The sequence below is a fragment of the Mustela lutreola genome, chromosome 9, assembly GCF_030435805.1.
Source record: "Mustela lutreola isolate mMusLut2 chromosome 9, mMusLut2.pri, whole genome shotgun sequence".
Lineage (NCBI taxonomy): Eukaryota > Metazoa > Chordata > Mammalia > Carnivora > Mustelidae > Mustela > Mustela lutreola.
The window spans coordinates 87,700,541-87,720,915 of NC_081298.1; the positions used below are offsets into that span (position 1 = coordinate 87,700,541).

Below are 20,375 nucleotides of genomic sequence, written 5' to 3' on the forward strand. Positions count from 1 at the left end.
TGATTTATAACAATCTCTTTGTTATGTATCAACCACCAGCTTCCTCTTCTGTCAGTTTTAATTACAAAGAGGAAGGGACTCGGACTGAAGGAAAAGTCTTTCGGGGCGAAAAGGGCAAGGTGGTAAGGCTCTCCGGTAGGTTTTTGGTGGAGAAGATATGGTTCTGTATTTCAAAATCTTGGCAATTTTATTCGGAGAGCAAGAGACTTAACTAGGTCCTAACTGAACGATATCGTTAATTGGCTGAAAAGCACCTGTCCCTCGCCCGGAGCGCAGCTTCAACGGGAGGCGGAATGCGGAAAGACGTCCTTCCCCGCAACAGCTCGATGACTCGCAAGGAAGTAAAGGAAAAGGGCAACTTGCCCACACCCAAAATGGCGGCCGGCACGCTGCACCACCGCGCCTGCGCAGGGGTAAGCGTTCTGTGACACTAATTCCCCTGGAGTGTCCTCCCCCACCCGCCCTGCACCCACCAGCGCCCGGCCCCGACCTAGCCACCTGCGCCCGGAAGTGACGTGTCGGCGGCAGCGGTTCCCCCGCTGCATGATGGGAGAGTGTGTGGAGTGGGCGGGGGGTCTCGGCGGAGGAGGAGGTGGAGGAGGCGGCGGCGGCGGAAGAGGGCGGAGGGTAATGGGATGGGGGTCCCGCGACAGCGCTGAAACTCCGGGTGGGCGTCCATGGCGCTGCTTCGCTGACAGGGCTGTGAGCAGCCTGCCTTCCGCTCTCACCAGCTCCGCGTCGGACTAGCCGGTCCTTCCCCGGGGAGCCAGTTACTCCCCGGGCCCCTGAGCCATGCCCATCGCGGCCGCCCCGAACGAGCCAGGTAAGCGCCACCGCTCCGGTTCCCCGGACGCGCGGGGTAAGAGGGTGCTGGGACCCGGCCCGGCCCACTGGCCGGACCCTTGTCCGGGTCGGGAGCACCTGCCTGCCGCGGAGCCTGCGACTGCGGAGACGGGAACGGTGCCGGCTCTGCGGGCCTGCGGGCTCCGGACTTGGGCTCTGCCCTCTTCCGCGGCGGGTGCGGGGACGCCGTCGGCAGCGTCCAAAGCGCACAGATCCCTCCCTGCCTTCCCGGGCACCAGCCGGAGAAGTGTAAGCCGTTCCCACATCCCCGGGGCCGCTTTTGGCTCGCCCTGCCTCTCCGCTTCCACCTGCCAAAGCTCCGGCCCGCCGCTCCCTCTCGGGAGCTGTAGAGAAGTTTGGGGCTTTGCTCCGGCTTCCTCTTTTTCCCTCCCCCATCCTCGTGACAGGTGTAAACATTCTGCTTTTCCCAGGCCTGAGGCCGGCTGCGACCGGAGTGTAGCTGCTTCCAAGGGTCTCTGAAGCAAGCGGATTTTGAGTCCTCCCAACAGGCAGAGAAGAGCCCCAGAGCTCATGCATCCCTTCCTGAAAGGATCTTTTTTGCTTCTTTCTTGCACTCCTCAAGAAATAATCTATCTCCTCCCCAGATTGCGTTCGCAAAGTTGGACCATTATTCTTTACTCTTCCAGTTTGTCAGGTGCAGTGTGTCTTGCTTGGGCAAAGGACAAGAGTATAGGGTGAACAGTGGTAGGGGTCTTTTCTCCATTAGGAAAGTACTGAGAGTGGCTAGGTTTTTTTCTCTTAGTGATTAATGCAAGTTTTAGCTTAGTTTCCCATTGAATCTTCTCTTTGGGGGCCGAGGAAAAGACTAACTCATACTTTTAAATATTGTAGTGGGGACGTGGGAAGGGGGCAAATTAAACAAAAGCAGTGGTTCCATATCAGAGTTCTCACTTTAGGGGAAGAAAAGTAACACTTTACTTTTGAACTTTAATCTTCCCTCTTCACTGGCTTCCACGGAGTACATTCTCATACTCCGAATTGGGGTTTTTTGGTTTTTGTGTGTTTATTCTTTTGAGGGTGGGAGGGGTAGACTGTTAGAGCCTTGATGTTACGTTTAATTGTTACTCTCAGTTAACCTTTTAGACATTGAAAAATATGCCAAACTCTAGTGAAACAAATGTTTCAGCATTACTCCATTGATATAATTTGCAGTTTATTTACATTTTTATATGCTTTGCTGGCTTAAATGTTGGCTTTGGTAATTAAGTCATTAAGTCATTTTTAACTCTTTGCGGGAGTGTATTTCTATAGAAGAGTACCTGTGGTAGCCTTGTAAATTTTGTCCATGAAGATATTGCACATGGATTTAAAGATCTTGTATAAAATATTTCGCTCTGTAAATGACACCTAGTATATGCTCATCAGACTGATTTCCTTTGTGTAACAATTAGACCTATTAATTGAGCTTCAAAGTATAAATATATTTTAAAACCTTTAAAAAAGCTCTTGTGAGAAATTCATTAGAATTCACATAATATATAGGGCATTTGTTTTTCTGTTTTCTGATTTTTGACCTAGAGACTATATAAAAATAATCCTGTATCAAATGTGTCCATAATTAGATACTGAGTCCGTAATTCCATTAATAAATTTTGCAGAATGCAGTTGTCTTTATGAAAATTTTGTAATCTAGGTGAATCCTATTATAAAACATCACTTAAAAAATTTTAATTTGTTTTACTTGCAGTTAAAACTTCAGAAAACAAGTGAAATTTGAGTACCAAATGTTTTATTTCTGTGTGAGACCTAAAGTGCTTCCCTTAACAGTTTAAAAAGTCTTTGAATAGCTTCTCATTGAGGAAGTACTCCTTCTCTCCTAACCCTATCCCCCAAAACTCATAAAAGGAGGCCATTAAGTATTTAGATATTTTTAAACTGTCATAAATTATTTAAATAAATGTTTATATTGTAATTTAATGTTACCTAAAATTTGTAAGTTAAAAAATAAGGACTTTGTTCTCTCTTAGCAGTTTCAGTTCCTCTTTAATTAGGCTAGTGAATCTTTCCAGCCTGAACTTCATAAGTATTTATAGTTTTTTCACACTTCGAAAAATGTCTGCCATTATATGGGTTATATGTATCTATCAATTCGATAATTAGTCTTTTCTCAGAGTGTGGATATAATACAGTCACAGGTGCTTTTACAACTTTATGATAATTAGTAACATTGATATACAGTACTTACTATGAGTGAGATACTTATCTAAGTGATTTATATAGAGTATGTTAACTCATTAATCCTCATAACAACCCTATAAACTTATATGTGGTATCCCATTTTTCAGAAAAGAAACTGAGGCACAGATGTTAAGTAGCTTGCCTAAGGTCAAACAGCTGGTAACAGACCAGGATATAATATGAAAGTTATTTATCATATTTAAGTAGTTTTAATATAGTTTTTAAAACATGCAGAACTATACAATATATTTTCTGGGAATCATGGAATATGTAGCAAAAGTAAAAAACATTCATGGGAATGATAAATACAAACTGAGAATAAATATTACTTCTGAAAAACTGAAGAGGGATAAAGGATCTAGGAAGGACCTGTGTTTTTCAACCGTAGCTTTTCTCTTTAGTGTACATTTGAAGTAATTTGGTAAAAGATTAAGATTTAACACAGCTAGTTGGTACTCGATCATTCATTATATTTTTTTCTAAAATTATGTGCGTGAAATCATAATAAAAGGTCAGTTTTTTCATTTTAAAGTAAAGCATTACTTTGTCTTTTAGTATTGTGTATTTAAATAGAGGATAGGGAAGTAGTTAAGTGTTACTTTGTATTGACTTCCCTTTAAAATATAAGGAGGTTCTAACTTGAAAATATTTAAAGAATTGTTCCCCTTCCAAGGTTCCTCTGCAGGAATCTCCCTTGCCTCGGGCTCTCCTCTTATTTCTGTCAACCATCTATAGCCCTGTATCACACTCCTGGTTTCTATTTCTGGCCTTACCCTGGGGTTGGGACACATAGGTCTGGGTTAGAGCTATTCCCTGGGAAAAGGAAAAAGTGAGAAACTATACACTGGGGAGGAAGCAGAGAGGTAGGGAATCATTGCTCATTAGTTTGGGAGAATGGAAAATGAAGGAAAATAGGTTTAATGCTCTCTCCTTTCTTCCTCAGTCACCACCATCCCTATTTTTAATAACTAAAGTAAACCTTGCAGAGATAAATTGCTAGTAAATTAAAGGTTGTCTGTATGCTCAAAGCTTAATTTATAAGCACTGTTTTGGTGAATAGTTCCCGGAGGAAAATAAAGTAGTAAATTAGAATATATTTACTGTAGGTTCTATTTATGTAAATACTTTTAAAGTGCCATAAACCATTTCAACTAAATATCTAACGCCATGGTATTCTCTTCCTTTCATTCTTGCTGCGATATATGAGGCCCTGTTGTAGATGCTGGGGGTACTGAAATGAACAAATAAGGAAAAAATTGCCCTTACTGAGCTTCATTTTCTTGCACTTGAGTGTGTGCGTGTGTGTGTATGTGTATGGGGATTAAAAAAATAAAATACAGAGCTGGCAGATGATGTTAAGTATCACAGAGAAAAGCAGTCCATTTGAAGGGGTATGGGATTACAAACTTTTTGTCTTAGAGACTGGAGTGGGAGGTGGTGGTTGTTGGGGCTTGCTGTTTTATGTATGATGGGCTCAGAGGAAGCCTCAGACCTGAAGTTGGTGAGGAGAATACAGGGGAAGAGTGGTAGAAGCAGAAGTATGCCTGGAATATTCAAAGAATTGCAAGGGGGCAAGTAGTATATGTGATCACAGAGTTAGAGGGTAAGAGGGCAGTGTTGCAGGGCTTTGTAGAAATTGTAATGACTTTGGCTTTTTACTGTGTGAAATGGGAGGCCATTGCAGGGCTTTTGAGTAGAGATGTGACATAATCTATGTTATAAAAGGATCTGGCTAGGGGGAAAAAAAAGGATCTGTCTGGCTGCTGTACAAAAAATAGACTATGGGAGTGCAGGAGTGGAAGCAGGAGGATTCTATTAGGAGGTGGTTACAGTGATATGGACAGTTTCTTGAATTGGAACCTCTGGTAATTTCCTCATTGCTAAATTCAAAAAATTTACAGAGATACTCTCTTCTGAAAATTCAAGGCCTTCACAGTCAGCTTTTCCAGCATACTGCCTACTTCCTTCATATATCCTACATTCTAACCAAACTATTATGTGACTTACTCTTCTTTGACACTTGCCCCATACTTTATTTTTAGTGCCTGCCATTATCTCTATCAGTTAAAATCCTTTTAATTTCAAATTCTGTCTCCACAAAACTTTTTATCATTTTCACCATTTCTCCTCTTCCCAATCAAGTAAGATCTTTTTCTTTTTTTTTTTTTTTTTTTTTAAAGATTTTATTTATTTATTTGACAGAGAGAGATCACAAGTAGGCAGAGAGGCAGGCAGAGAGAGAGAGAGGAGGAAGCAGGCTCCCTGCTGAGCAGAGAGCCCGATGCGGGACTCGATCCCAGGACCCTGAGATCATGACCTGAGCCGAAGGCAGCGGCTTAACCCACTGAGCCACCCAGGCGCCCAGTAAGATCTTTTTCTTAGAATCTTTGTAACTATATTTTCCTTCATTTGATGTTTAAATTCTGGCTTGTGTTAATTACTTTTATTTTTCTCTTATGTTGTTTCTTCTAACTAGTTGCAGTTTTCTTTAAGATTGTGACTCCTTTTATTCATTTCTACCTCTTATGGAACCTAGCAGTTTTGTATGTAGTAGATCCTCAGAAATAGTGGGTGTATATATTTTTTAATATTTTTCAATTTTTTTAATAAACATATAATGTATTTTTAGCCCCAGGGGTACAGGTCTGTGAATCGCCAGGTTTACACACTTCACAGCACTCATACATATTTTAATTTTTGAAAGTCTTTAATTACAAGGGCATTGTAGAAAATTTGCAAGCAAAAAAAAAAAAAGAAGAAGAAAAAATCACATTCCTACTATTCAAAAAATGGCCTTGTTAACAGTTTAGCATGTATCTTTCCCCACATTATTTATGTGTGTGTGTGTGTGTGTGTATTGCCCTTTTAACAAACTGCAGTCTTTCCGTACAGACTATTTTGTAGGTTGTTTTGTTTTAATCAACTAAATTTCCCTTACCATTTCAGAAAACTTTCATCTAAACTAATATTCAAGGCTATATTCAAGTTTTTCCCCAGGTGGATGTCCCTTTACAGTTGATTTTCCCAAATCAGCATCCACTCCATATTATATTTTTCTGGTTATTAAAGTTACAAAAGGATAATATGTTTACTATAGACATTTGAAAAATTTGGAAAAGTATCTAAAGAACATAGGTATGCCCTTAATGACAGGGACCCATCTGTTTTAATGCCTGGCACAGAGTAACACTCAATAAATATTTATTGAAAGGAATAATACATGTTAAAAGGAATATTAGTAATACACTACAAAGAGATAACTTAACATTTTGGATTGCATTCAGTTTTTCCCCCTGTGGGTATGAGTGTCATATACACGTGTATACATGAATAATATTGTATCTTGGTGAAAAAGTTTGTGATCTTTGACTTTGTTTTTGGTTATTTCCATAGGACTAAGTCTTAGAAGTGGAGTTACTAAATCAAAGGGGAAACCAGTTGCTTTCCAAGAGATTGTAATAAAATAATTTACCTACAAGCAGTGTTTGAGAGTACCCATCTTCCTTTAATTTCCTCAGGTTATCAGTAAAAATGCACTTTTTAAACTGTTTACCTGAATTTTTATTTTGGATTTAGGCTTTTCAGGAGTTTGGAATATTTGCATAATATAAACATTTTTGAATGGTTTAAACAGGAGATGTGTCCTTATTTAATATGAAGTTAAAATTGCTTAATGCCATGTTCTTTTTAAAATAACTCTGATTATGTTAGTAAGCTATTTAAGTACAAGAAATACAATATTATCTTCTGGAGATATGTTGTGCAGTATAATAACCACTAGCCACATGTCACACTTTTTAATAAAGCCAGTCCAAAGTAGATGTGCTCTAAGTTAAAAAACACACCAGAATTCAAAAATTAATGTTAAGATCTCTATTTTAGGTTGATTATATATTAAAATAATATTTCAGATGCTTTGGATTAAGCAAAATATAATTTTATCTGCTTTTTTAATTGACTGTTGGAAGAGTTAAAATCGTATACATGGGTCATGTCGTATTTCAGTTGGACTGGAACATGCTGCTCTGGAGCATGACACTGACTTATTTTTATATATGGAATAGAAATACGAGATTAATTCACTACTCTGGAAAGCAGTAAAAAAGTTTTTTGAAAATCACTTTTGTATTTCAAGTTGTCAGTATGTGTTTCATAGGATACACAATTTGCACAGTAAACTTTCAAATTATAAGTGTTTGATTACAGACTATAACTTGCTGCAGTTCTTATGTTCTGAAAGAAATATAGGACTTGGGAGAGGGTGTTAGAAAATTTATGTGAAAATTTGTTCCCTCATCTAAGAATTGAAGGATGTATGGGAGTGTTTCAGGCAGTGGGACTATAGGTGCAAAGGCCCCGGGGCACAAAACAATGTTTGCCTTTCAATAAATGAAAGAGGGCCTAGTTTAGAGCATTGGAAAAAAACGGGGAAAGGGAAGAGGAGGTGACTGGTGAGATAGGAATGGCTTATATAGACTTTATTAAAGATTTTTTAAAATCTTTATCACAAGCAGGGAATCAGTGTGATCAGATTGGCTTTTTAGAAGATTACTCGGGTTGCATATGATTAAATACCAGTCAGGAAGAGGCTGCTAAAATGATAATGGCATCTTAGACCAGAACAAGTCATAGGAGGTGAAAGAAGGTACAGATATTCTAGAATTGAAAGATTTATGAGATAAAAATAATTCTTTAGAAGATAAGTGAAGGTGAGGAGCTTTGTCAGGGGTGGCTCTCATGTTTCTGACTTAAGTTCTGTTACTGTTAAACTCAGTTTGAGTTGAGGAATTCAGTTGGAGAGAACTAGTAGAGAGTAGCCCTGGGAGGTCTGAAGCTCAGGTTTGAGAGTTGGGCTATAGTGATCAATCTGCAAGTTCTAGAATGTGATAATTAAAGCCTAGATGGATGAGATTGTTTGTGGGGAAAGTTGAGTAAGAAAAGAGCCTGGATGAAACCTGGAAGAACTTACCCTATTAATTTGACTATGTTCATACTTAAGAAAATCTAAGTTTGTTTTGAGACCTGTTTGTAAAAGTGAAAGTAAGGAGTAAATTGGATCGAGTAACTTAAATGTTTTTGTTTGACATGTGTGTAACCGAGCAAATAATCTAACACAAGCTTATCTGATTATTTGGAAACATACCTTTTTCCTGCAGCGGAAAACAAACTGGACTTCCCTTATGAACACATTGAAAACAATTAAGAAGTATTGGGTTTTTGGTTACTTTAACAGATAGACCTAAGGAAAAATTATGTAATTCCATAAATACTATTAACTCTATAAATTTTGAAACTCATTTTTAATTTTTTTAAATGTATATGCCTCAAATCAAAAAATCAGTATCTTAATTTAGGAGGAATACTAATGCCTGCTATCACCACTACCATTAGATTTGGTATTGGAGGCATTAGCCAACACAATAAAGAAAAAGAGAGACATAAGAATTGGAAAGGAAATGGTCAGATTATTCCAGTTTGCTTATGTTGTGATGGTAAATTTTACAAGTAACAGGAACTTTCACTTTTATAAATAGTACTCAGCAGTTAGAAAATAAGATGGAAGTGGAGACCCCATTTCACATGAGCAGCAAAAAAAAAAAAAAAAAAGATAAAATACCTAACAGAGGGGCAGCTGGGTGGCTCAGTGGGTTAAGGCCTGTGCCTTCAGCTCAGGTCATGATCTCAGGGTTCTGGGAACAAGCCCCATCGGGCTCTCTGCTCAGCAGGGAGCCTGCTTCCCCCTCTCTCTCTCTGCCTGCCTCTGCCTACTTGTGATCTCTTTCAAATAAATAAATAAAATTAAAAAAAAAAAACCTAACATTTAACAACAAATGTAAAAATTCTGCATTGCTAACATTGAATTTTTATGTTAAATTTAACAATTCTTTGTTTAGGTAATAGAGGATATGATTCTTAATTCACATCCTAGTCTTTAAATGTTAACTTTAAGTTTTTGGGCTGTTTTTTTTTGTTTGTTTGTTTTGGCTTTTCTTTTTCTTTTCCTTTTTTTTTTTTTTGACAGAGAGAGCACAAGTAGGCAGAGCAATAGGCAGAGGGATTGGGTGATGCAGGTTCCCCGCGGAGCAGAGAGCCCAACATGGGACTTATCCCAATCATGACCTGAATCAAAGGTAGATGCTCAACTTACTGAGCCACTCACATGCCCCTAAATGTTAACTTTAAATGATACTTTTCAAAGCGAGACTTCTCGGAATAGGATCTTTGATATTTGCATATATCTTAATGAGACCACGGTTACTTAAAGAGATAAAGTGAATAATGTTTCTGCTTCACATACCCTCCAAGGTGGGTGTTTTTGTTGTTTTCCTTTTAGTCATTGCTTATGTTTTGTAGTATTTTCTATTTTGCTGTGGTTAATCATCTCTCATCTTAATTGTTTATTATTTGGATGTAGAAATGTTGACCTGGAGTATTTTCAGGTAAAATATTTCTGCTACAATGACACTCAAAATCTGACGCATTAATTTCTTTTCTTATGGCTTTTGTTTTTAGTAGCAATTTATAAAAAGTGATGACCTTACATTAAGAGATAAATTAACTCTTTGTACTGGATAGTTTTAATAGCATCTTTGTTCCTTAAAAAAAGAAGAAATATCAAGAGTTTCAGGTATCACATCCAAATTTTCTTTCCTGAAGCCCAAACTGGAATGTTTGAATACTCATTACTTTAAAAAAAAAAAAAAAGAATATTCATTACTTTTTACCTATAGTCAAGTCATCATTTTTTCTTACTCCTTTCATATTGCAGATACATTCCGCTATATCATAATGAGCCAGCAGATGACAGCTTTCCATCACATTAGGTTTCAGAAGTTTTCCTGAAACAGTGCAAGTGTTGCACCTAAATAAAAAGTATAGATTTTAATCAGACTACCAGTGATCTTGGTTTCTGGAAGTAGAGAAAAGTTTCTTTTGTTGCTGTTCACATTCATTTCATAATATTCAGCTGCAAGTGAAACAGATTAATTTTTTTAAACGTTATTTTTTCCAAAGGTTCTATAACATTTAAATTATATACATAATTGCATCTGTTTCAAGGATTATTACAGTAATTTAAATTTGATCCTTTAAGGAAATTTTCCAAGTTTCATTTAAGAAAAATATCAAAAATTTTGTATTGTGAACTCTTAAATCTTGAGTGTGAAATTTCTTTGTGATGGTCTCAGATAAATGTGTATGACAGAACTTTAAGAAACATTTATACATTTAAATCATTTTAAGTAGAGGAAAACTTTTTATAAGAAAAATTACAGTTTCATTGATTTACCTGTATCAGTGAGTTCAGCAGTGAAGTTTATAGACATTTATGTCACCCCCAAGGTAAAAAGTCCGGTGATAGTCTTTTTTTTTTTTTTTTAAGATTTTATTTATTTATTTGACAGAGATCACAAGTAGGCAGAAAAGCAGGCAAAGAGAGAGGAAGGAAAGCAGGCTCCCCAGTGAGCAGGGAGCCCAATGTGGTGGGGCTCGATTCCAGGACCCTGAGATCATGACCTGAGCTGAAGGTAGAGGCTTTAACCCACTGAGCCACCCCGGTGCCCCTGGTGATAGTCTTATCGTCTGGAAATATAGCTCAGTGGCTCTCAATTTTTGCTGACAATCAGCACCATCTTTCAAACTTTTTGAAAAATACCGATCTTTAGGTCCACCTGTTCTATTAAAAAAGGAAAACAATACAGAGCTAAGATTGAGTAGTGTGGGTTTATAGGCTATTGGAAGAGAAAAACATAGAAACAAAGTTGATTTACTTTGTCAGATGTAATAAAAGATGTAGATATAAAGAAGGATTAATTAATTCAGAAAGGCAACCTGACATAGTGAAAAGAATACCGGCTGTAGTGTTAGAGCCCTACTTTCCATACTTAGTCTTTATGGGACCTTGAGCAGATTATTTGACCTCTCTGAGTCTGTTTTATCCCTCTATAACAATGGGTGGTTGAGATTAAATTGGATAGTGTATGATTAGCACCAAGCATAGTACCTATGACATAACACCTTGATAAGTATTGGTGATCTCATTTCACAGAAAACTTCATGACTGAATAAGGTTTGAAGGTATAGTAAATGGGTTCTCCAAACAGGTAAGGACAGGAAGTTAGAAAAAATGACATGTAACAACCTAGAGGTAACAGTACCAGTGGAGGAACAGGGGGTACTTTTGTCTGACTGAAGCAAAGAGAGAGTATCTTAGCCATGTTGGATAAGATAAGAGTTTCAAGTAGACTGTCGTAATCCTGGCCAAAAATAATAAGGCCCTTAAAGGAGCTATTGGTCAAGGGATATTAAAACAAATATAGTAAGCAATATAGAAGATTTAATTTGTGGTCGATTAAATTCATGGGAGTGGTCAGGAATAACAGATTTCTGGACTTAGAATTCAGAATGTTGTGTAGGAAGAAGTGGTTTCTGTTCTTTGAGTAGAGGTTGACTTCAGTTTTGGAATTGGAGAATATGAGCTATCTTTGGGACATCCAGGTAGAGATACTCAGAAAGGCATTTGAGTAGACACATCTGGAGGTTGGGCAGCCTGTAGAGAGATAGGGCTTTCGGTATTATGAACCTATAAAAACAAAAGGTGGATGAGATCTGTCCAGGATGAGAATATGGGGAGGCTGAGGCCTGGGAGACACTGAAATTTGAGAGGCAAGCAAAAGAAGCAGATCCATTGAAGGAGGAGAAGGCTGTGGTAAGTAAGAGGAGAATCAAGAGAGAATAATGCCTTTCAGAAATATTTTGTTCAATTAAAAATATATTATAGAAACATTTCCCAATTAGTAATATAGTCTATATTTTTTTATTTACCCTATTCCTTATTGGTAAATATTTGTTATTTTCAGTTGCTTTTTAAAATATGTAGGAGTTAACATTTTGGGGGAATGATCTTTACTTCTGTGAATGCTTCTATAGGATACATTTTTGTGGATGAAATTGTTTAGTCCAAAAAATATGCATTAAAATTTTTGGTATATTGCAGAATTGCCTGGAGTATGAACCAACATTTACTCCCACCAATAGTGTCTTTAATTTTATTCTTAAAGTGGCTTGCTTCCTAGTTTGGAGATAGTATGAATTTTAAAAACAAATAGTATTTTTTATTACTATGTGTAAAATTCTGTGAAGAGAAAATGAATGCTTTCATTTTATGAAATTACTTAGTTCATTCAAATAATGTAATTTAAGAATGCCTTTTGTCATTGTAAGCACGAGATGAAGGAGGGGTTCTTTGTTTTGAAAGAAGCTCTGTTCCCTCCTCTTACATGCTGGAAGCAGTAATTGGATTTAGAGGAAGTGGATCAGAAGGAAAGAGAATGATGGTATTATTGTGAGGGGGATTAAATCTTGAACAAAATTGGTGCGTGCAAACAGTTCTTGTTATGATAGACATACATTATTAACACAAATTCTGTGCTAAGATTTTGCACAGAGATAATTTTGAGGGTTTTTTTCTTGTAGCAAACTTTAAGCAATGCCTGCAAGACTATAAAATGAGCTTCCTATAAAACTGATCGTAAGAGAAAAGATGTTTTAGAAAATATAATAGAAATACTGCAGAAGTTTTAAGTCCGCTTAAATCCTGCTGCTTAAATAGTTTAAAGGTAAAAAATACGGACAAATTTCCAGGTTTTTTTTTTTTTTTAAATTGATTACTTGACATTGTTCATAGCATCTATATAGAGGGACCCTAACCTTAGTAGTACTAATAGTAGTTAGAGGAAATTGACTGTGAGTTTTGGTCATTTTTGTTAAATTCTTCAGTGTCCTTTTTGTCTTTTTTTTTTTTTTTTTTTTTTACTTTGCGTTATGACCTATTCCTGGTTTATAAATTTAAGTTTATAAAATCAGTTTAGGTGATCCTGACCAGCTTTTAAGAAAAAATGGTATAGAACTATCAAGAGTACCCAGAGAATAAGGGTAAGTACTGTTTGGTGAAATTCTTTTTACCCTTTAGCCTTTCTGCCTCTCAGGAGAAAGTAAAACTTTAAACCAAGAAACAACACTATTGAAAGGTCAACCACCTAGAATTTGTTTGCTAAGAGAATTCCTTCCATAGTTTCCATGAAGGTTATCAGTATAGGGGACCCTACTTGTGGCATTACCTGTGTATATCACACACACACACACACTCCTGAGCACTGTTTTGGAGTGTGTTTATATTTGATTTTTCACATATACAAAACTTAAGTTTTATAATAACTCACCCCAAAAATGTCATTATTTGTTGCTATTTGTGGATGACTTATGGCTCTTTTTAAGTCTGGTTCATCATCTGGTTTCCTTCTCACATGTTTCTAGGTTATCTTTTTCTCAATTGATGGGTGGTCAGGGAACAAATTAAAGTAACTAGCACTTAGCAAAGACAATTTGTGAGGTAAATCTGCTGTTACATAGGTCATATTTTAAAGCCAAATTTGTGAGTTATAGGTTATGTAGGACATAGCACCCTTTCTCATTAGCTTAGATAATTGAATTTTAACTGCATTTGGTTGCAATTTTAGAACTATACTAGATGGCTTTTTCTCTAAAAGGTGAGCTGCTCTCATAGTAGGCATTTAGTAGAGAGTAGCACTATCAGGAAGGGCAGCTGCCAGAGACCTGCCAACATGTATGTATTTTAGTTACAGACTAGAGGGGGGGGTTCTGTTTTGAAAGTCCACAAAGTAGGTTTTGTGTTTTGGGGTTTTATTTTTTTCAGAATACCATGGGATCTTGAGGTTTAAACTCATCAGTCTTGGCCAGAATTTAAATCTAAAGCTTTACAGCAAGAAATTTCTTTCAAAACATGTCAGCTATTCATGCCAGCTGATTGCAAATCTGTGGGAAATTTTACATGGAGCATTAAAGTTGCTGGGAGCAGAGAACGAGAGCAGGGGAAATTAGTTGGGCCATCCAGAGTCTCATCACGCTCCAGAGACACCAGCTGACACCTCCACTTAGGGTGTGAAACTGCCTCAAATCAGAGAGTCATACTAGTTGGTCTATTCAAAACTCATGAACAAAAATTTGTCCTTCAGCAGATTTTTTTTTTCCTCCTAGCTTGCATATAAGTACTACCCCTCTCAACATTCTCTTTTTTCAAACAGGTGCAGCACAAATGATTGGGTTTGCTCTCTTTTACATGTGTTACATTTCAGACCAGCCTCTCTCAGATCACACTTACTACCTTAACTGAACTTTGGTGTTTCCTAACTTGGTGGAGCACCAGAGCTAGGGTTTAGAAACCCAGTGTGAGGTGGAGGAGGAGACAAGTGGTCATTGGAGTAAATGTCCCAGCAAGAACAATAATCATATGTTCAGTTCCTCCCGTGCACCAGGCCCTGAGGATGCAGTGGCTGACAACAGAGGCCTGCCTATTCCTGCACAACATTTCCAGTCTTTTGAGCTCAAGTAAAGTACCTCTTGCAAGAGCAGTTTCAGTTGAGTGGTAGGACAGAAGCCAGATTGTGCTGGGTTGAGGGAGTGAGTGGGAGGTTAGGAAGTAGAGATAGCAAAAAGAAGCTTGATATGGTGAGGAGGAGGAGAGGTAGAAGGACACAGAAGGGAGGAGTTGGTTTTGTTTTGCTCTGATTTGTTTTGAGATTGGAAGACTCTTGAACCTTCACAAGCTTGATGAGAAAGCATCAGTAGTAATGGAGAAATTCAAAGGGTCCTCTGAGCAAGCAGTTCAGAGAACAGAAGGTCCAGGGGTTATCTGTAGACAATATTGTAGATGTAAGCAAGATTTTAGTGAAAGGACATGAAACTGAAGTAGTTCCTGCTTTTAGATTCTGTTTTCATTGTTGAAAAGGTTCGGGGTTATTAGAGGGAAAATTAGAGTGGCTAGTTTATTCTGTAACTGTAGTAAGAGCACAGAGTACTGGGGAAAAAAGTGTTTACCAGCGCTAATGCATCTATCCTCACTGCTGCTTCTGTTTCGTTATCTTTGTTGCCAGCAGTTATCCAATATCATTTATTCATTTTCAAGTACCTTTGGGGAATAATAGTAATCTCTCAAATATGGTCAGTTGATATAATGAATTAAAGGTGAAACAGTTTCAGATGTTTTTATTTATCTTGTTTCATTTTTACTGTGGAACCATACAAACACAAATAAAAAGCCTTATGGATTTATGTAAAAAGTTAAATATACAGTAAAAGGAAAGCTCTTTCTTGGGAATTTTTGAGAACTGCCTTTTGTAAAATAGTAACTCATTGCTTTTTAGCAACATTCATTGAAGAGTGAATGTGAGTTGCTGCTTATGTCCTCATTTACATTGTACATATGATATTTGTACTTTTGTGAATCATCCTTATTGACATCAAAATCAGGAAGACAAAATTTGGTTGTCATTTTTGGCAGTCCGGCCTTTTGAGGGTAATCAGCTTAGTTATAAAGATATTTTGCTGCTTGTTTCATTCTTCACCACGTTTTTACTACTGTGTACATTAATACTAAAAGAAAACACTCACCTCTTGGCATTTTTTGTTGGTTATTAGGTTGTAAGCATCTTTTTTCTCCTTCCAAATTATTGTGGAAGTTTCAGAAACTTTTTTCTGAACAACTCAGAAACCTTTAAGGGATGATTCTTGTAATTCCAGTATTTGCTCTCAATTATTTCTGCAGTAAGACATTTTTCAATTATTTATTAGCTTGTGACTGATTCACCGCTTAGTAATTACACTACCATGAGGGATTATTTAGCCTTTTGAGCTTTTATTTGTAAAATGAAGATAATAATCCCTATCTCATCGCATAATATGAGGACTAAGTGAAATAATTCATGAATGCTTTTCACATAGTTTCAACACATAGCGTTGAATAAATGTTAACTTGATACTGGTGTAAGCAGAAAATGAAAGCACTTGGAATATACTGTTTGTTGAATGGATGCTTTATTTATTTATTTAGATTTTATTTATTTTTTTGAGAGAGAGAGTGAGAGAGAGAAAGCACAAGCAAGGTGGAGAGGCAGAGGGTGAGGGAGAAGCAGACTCCTGGCTAAGCAGGTAGTCCGCCCCACAAGGGGCTCAATCCCTGGACCCTGGGATCCTGACTTAAGCTGAAGGCAGACGCTTAACCAACTGAGTCACCCAGACACCCCTCAACAAATATTTTAAACAACACTGCATGTTGGCAGTTGATGTCTATGATGTCTTGGATTTTTGTTTTTAAATTGGCAAGTTTATAAGGAATTACAAGGTCTCTTAAAAATACTCAGCTTCAGAATTAGTGGAAATTTGATTAAATAGCCTTAAGTTTGCAGCTTATGTTAAATGGAGTCCTACAAAAAAATAACAAAACATTTCTCAATTCTTAGCTAAAAAGCATCTCTTTTTAGGGGCTTTCCTTGTTTTGTTAACGACCGTAGAGCTAATATAATATGCTGAGGACAAATCACTCAAAAAGGAAGCATAAAGATGATTATTCTTGTAGATTTTCAGTTTTAGAAGCATGAAAACTTCTGTGACATCACTCATGGTCCAGTCATCTCTAGATATATCAAAAGCCAGAAAGTTAACTAAGATTCGTTTCTTTGTATCACTCAAAAGAAGGGCTGTTTCTGAGACAAGCTAATGAGATGACTCTTAAGCAGAATGTAGGCTGGGCAGGTTCATTGACAGTATATTTTGATAGTTATCTTAAAACTCCTATGAGGATATTATAGTAAAGATTTGAATAATTTGGACTACTGGAATAGCAGGCAACAATTGTAATGCAAATCAATGTTGTTAATTGCTTATGTAACATTTTCGTTCATTTTTCTAAAGAAAATACACATTTTTTTCCCCATCACTCAACCAAATGAATTGACAAGTGACTCATTAAAAACTTTAGACATCATGGTAAGAAGATAACAGTTTTTTTGTGTGTGTGATCTGTTAACTAAACCTTGGTGGTGTAGTTTGTACTACTTAAAGCTTGTAGCACAACTTCAGACATGGTTGTCTGTCTTTTCTTTTTTCTTACCACCATCCTCCTGCCTATATGTGTTCTCCATTACCCCCACCCGCATTTCAGTCCAGTAAAACTAAGTTTGGAGTGTAAGGTCCTCAATAAAGCTGCGGATGGTATAATCTGGGTGTGCTTATCTGGCCTTGAAAGTTGATGTACATATTGATGCAGCTTGGCTGGTGCCCTGTAAAACATGGGAGTTTCTTTCCTGGTGAGTTTTTAGCTTGTCTGGAAGGTTCTCTCAGTGTTTGAATCTGGGAAATTCCTAAAGGGGCTCTCAGATCTTACCTCTGCCACCAAATGTGAGTCCAAAGACCCTTAAGATCGTTAATACTCTATGTGAATGATGGAGGATAAAGGGGTGGTCAAGGATGAACTCTATCTCAGAAGCATATAAGGAATCCTTTCCATCCCAACCAGGTACCTTCTTAGAAGCCTTTATTCTTGTGGTCTTTTCTCTAAATGGATAGTAGCTACAGCCAGTTTACTTCAGTTACTAGTGAGGACTTCGGGGTCGTATTCTCCTGTTCCTCATCAAAACCTTGATTCCTTTAATAGACTGCTACTAGTCTCTGAACTACCAGTGGTTCAGAGGCTGTGGTTTCAGTCCTTCAACCTTGAGCATTGTTTCATATTTTCCAGGGATGGGTTCTAGAAATTGGCAATATAGGCAATGTCCTGTATCTTTAGTGTGGTTAGTAATATTTTTCTTAAGTGACTTATTCTTTCATTGACCTTTAAAGTATATGCAGAGTCATATGAATGTTTTTGGCAACTAAGCAAACATTGGCTTAGATTTTTGTTAAGGGTAGATTATGGTTTGAACCACAAACTTGGTGTAAGTTAAAATGTAATGATAGTTGATAATTTGCTGAGGTACAGAATGTGCCAGGTACTGAAGGTCTGTTATCTGTAATCCTCACAACAGCATTTGAAGGGAGAAGCTGTTAGCCCTTCTTTATAGATCAAGGAAGGCAAACTCACACAATTAGTAAATGAGGAAACTAGAATCTGAACCTAGTATCTATCTGTCTCCAAGTCCAAGATCTTTCTCCTATACCATGCTACCTTTTTTTTTTTTTTTAAGATTTTATTTATTTGACAGGCAGAGAGGCAGGCGGGGGGGGGGGGGGGCAGGCTCCCCGCTGAGCAGAGAGCCCAATGTGGGGCTCAATCCCGGGACCCTGGGATCATGACCTGAGCCGAAGGCAGAGGCTTTAACCCACTGAGCCACCTAGGCACCCCACCATGCTACCTTTTGAGACATACATATATCACCTTAAATCTCAGAGGTAGGCAAAGTATAAATAAGCAAAACTTCTTTTTAGTAGCATGGTATGCTTATTACTATGGTCCCATGTGCATTCACTTGTAATATAATTATTGTTAATCTAAGTATATTGATTTTCTGAGAAACACTTTTTGTTTCTTATTGTAGCATACATACAGCAAAGTGTATGAGTCTTAAATGTATAATGGGATGAATTTTTACAAATATATGTGCCTGTGACTAGTACTAGGATCAAGAGATAACAACATTATTAGCTCGCACCAGGTTCTTTTATACCCCCTTCCAGTCAATATTGTACTTGCTATAGGTACCCCTATTCTGAATTATCACCATAGTTTAGTTTTGCCATGCCCAGAAATGGAATCACACAATATATATTTTATGTATGTATATATCTGGTTTCTTTGATACATCATGTCTGTAATAGTCATCGATTTTTTTTAAAAGATTCATTTATTTATTCACCTGACAGAGATCACAAGTAGGCAGAGAGAGAGAGAGAGAGAGAGAGAAGCAGGCTCCCCGCTGAACAGAAAGCCCAATGCGGGGCTCAATCCCAGGACCCTGAGACCATGAACTGAGCCGAAGGCAAAGTCTTAACCCACTGCGCCACCCAGGCGCCCCAGTCATCCATGTCTTTATTTTATTTTTTTTAAGATTTTATTTATTTATTTATTTGTCAGAGACGGGGGGGGGGAGAACAGAAGCAGGCATAGCAGCAGGCAGAGGCAGAGAGAGAAGAAGCAGGCTCCCTGCTGAACAAGGAGCCTGATGCAGAACTCGATCCCAGGACCTCTGGGCTCATGACCTGAGCTGAAGGCAGTGGCCCAACCAGCTGAGCCACCCAGTCGTCCCCATCCATGTTTTTAAATGTAATAATAATCCATAATGTAAGCCATTGTGTGTGTGTGTGTGTGTGTGTGTGTGTATATATATATATATATATATATATGCCATGATTCATTTTAACCATTCTGCTGATGGACACTTGAGTTATTTTTAGCTAAGAATAAAGTCATGAACAGGCTTGTACATGCCTTCAGTGCCTATATGTACTCACTTTTGTAAAGTACATACCTGATACAGTGTTAGTAAATACTGCCAGATTTCCAAATGGGTATACCAGTTTACACTCCAGCCATTAAAATATGAGAATACCAGTTCATATTATTGCCATTGGTAGCTATGATTAAAATTGTTTTAAGTTTAGCTGTTCTTGTGGGTGTATAGTAGTGTCTTACTGTGGTTTTAGTGTACATTTCCCTGATGACTTTTCATTTGCTCACTGGCTGTTTGGATAATCTCTTTTGTGACTTACCTGTTTTAATATTTGGCAATTTTTCTGTTGGGTTGTCTCACATTGATTTGTACGAATTCTGTATATATTCTGACTGTGAGTTCTTTGACAGTTATGTATACCATAGATACCTTCTCCCAGGCAGTGGCTTGCCTTTTCACTCTCTTAATGTTCTTCTTTTTTTTTTTTTTAAGATTTTATTTATTTTTTTGACAGAGAGGGAGATCACAAGTAGGCAGAGAGAGATAGGGAAGCTGGCTCCCTGCTGAGCAGAGAGCCCAATGCTGGAGGCAATCCCAGGACCCTGAGATCATGACCTGAGCTGAAGGCAGAGGCTTAATCCACTGAACCAACCAGATGCCCCTCTTAATGTTGTTTTTAGGTGAACAGAAGTTTTAAATCTTAATGAAGTCCAGTGTATCATTTTTCTCTTTTGTGATTATTGCTTTCTATGCCCTATTTAAAACAGCTTGCCTTCTCTAAGGTCATGAAAATAATCTCAACTTCTCTTCTAGAACATTGATTGTTTTCACATCTTTCACATTTAGGCCTACAGTCTGTCTGGAGCTGATTTTTCTGTGAGTTATTATGTAGAATCAAAGATTTGTTTCCCCTGTGTAGGTTTTCACTTGATCCAGCACAATTTGTTAAAAAAAAAAAAAAAAAAAAGGCTTGTCCTTTCCCCCTCCACACTGCAGTGGCATCTTTGTTATCACATGACACGTAGCTTTAAACCAGGTCTTGATATCTGGTAACTTAAGTGCTCCAACTTTGTTCCTTTTGGGAAACTATTT

At 37.6% G+C, this 20,375-nt stretch overlaps 1 protein-coding gene across 4 annotated transcripts in view; it reads left to right on the forward strand.

Annotated features, from left to right (window-relative positions):
* The first annotated feature begins 284 nt into the window (after positions 1-284).
* Positions 285-20,375, forward strand: part of AFTPH (aftiphilin) — a 65,917-nt gene continuing 45,826 nt past the window's right edge. For 3 of the 4 annotated variants that reach the window (XR_009357259.1, XM_059187824.1, XM_059187827.1), the window contains exon 1: positions 686-823. The gene's annotated coding sequence lies outside the window, so the exon portion shown is untranslated. Of the gene's footprint in view, positions 414-685; positions 824-20,375 lie in introns of those variants that run through there. The other variant, XM_059187825.1, reaches the window with a different exon arrangement.